A 538-nucleotide genomic window follows, 5' to 3' on the forward strand; every position below is an offset into this window, starting at 1 on the left:
TGCTGTGTAACAAACATTCACTAAAGCTCAGTAGCCTCTTATCATTTAGCCTTCATTTAACTCACAGATCTGTGGTCTGGCTGATCTGAGTAGGGTCCTGCTGGGCTACTCAGCTCTGCCCCAAGTGTCCCTCATCCCCTCCTAGACCGCCTGGCTCAGTGGGCAAGTGGAAACACTTGAGGTTTCTTAAGCCTTGGTTTAGAATGTTGTTCTGTGTATCCCAGCTCATTCTGTTGGCAAAGCAAGTCCATGGCTGAACTCAAATTCAAGGGTGGGAGAAACAAACTCTGCTTTTTCCACAGGAAATGCAGAGTCACACAGTGAGGAGTATGGCTATCAGGGGTGGCAGTCAGCCTCAGACATTACCAGGGGTCCTAAATGGCATGTCTTGTTCCCATCACGGCTGCCTAGTTTGTCAGTTAGCTACAAAGATTACCCAGGAGTTAGGGGCCTGGCCCTAGCTCAGTCCTTTAAGTGGCTGCTTCCACAAAGCTGTCAGCCTCAGGTTCCTGGAGTTCGAACCTCACCACTCTCCCGC

At 50.2% G+C, this 538-nt stretch overlaps 1 protein-coding gene across 2 annotated transcripts in view; it reads left to right on the plus strand.

Annotated features, from left to right (window-relative positions):
• The window catches only part of Ptgis (prostaglandin I2 synthase), a 39,430-nt gene that overhangs the window by 30,997 nt on the left and 7,895 nt on the right, over window positions 1–538 (plus strand). The window lies entirely within an intron of this gene.

The sequence above is a fragment of the Octodon degus genome, unplaced genomic scaffold (assembly GCF_000260255.1).
Source record: "Octodon degus isolate 3935 unplaced genomic scaffold, OctDeg1.0 scaffold00077, whole genome shotgun sequence".
Taxonomy (NCBI): Eukaryota; Metazoa; Chordata; class Mammalia; order Rodentia; family Octodontidae; genus Octodon; species Octodon degus.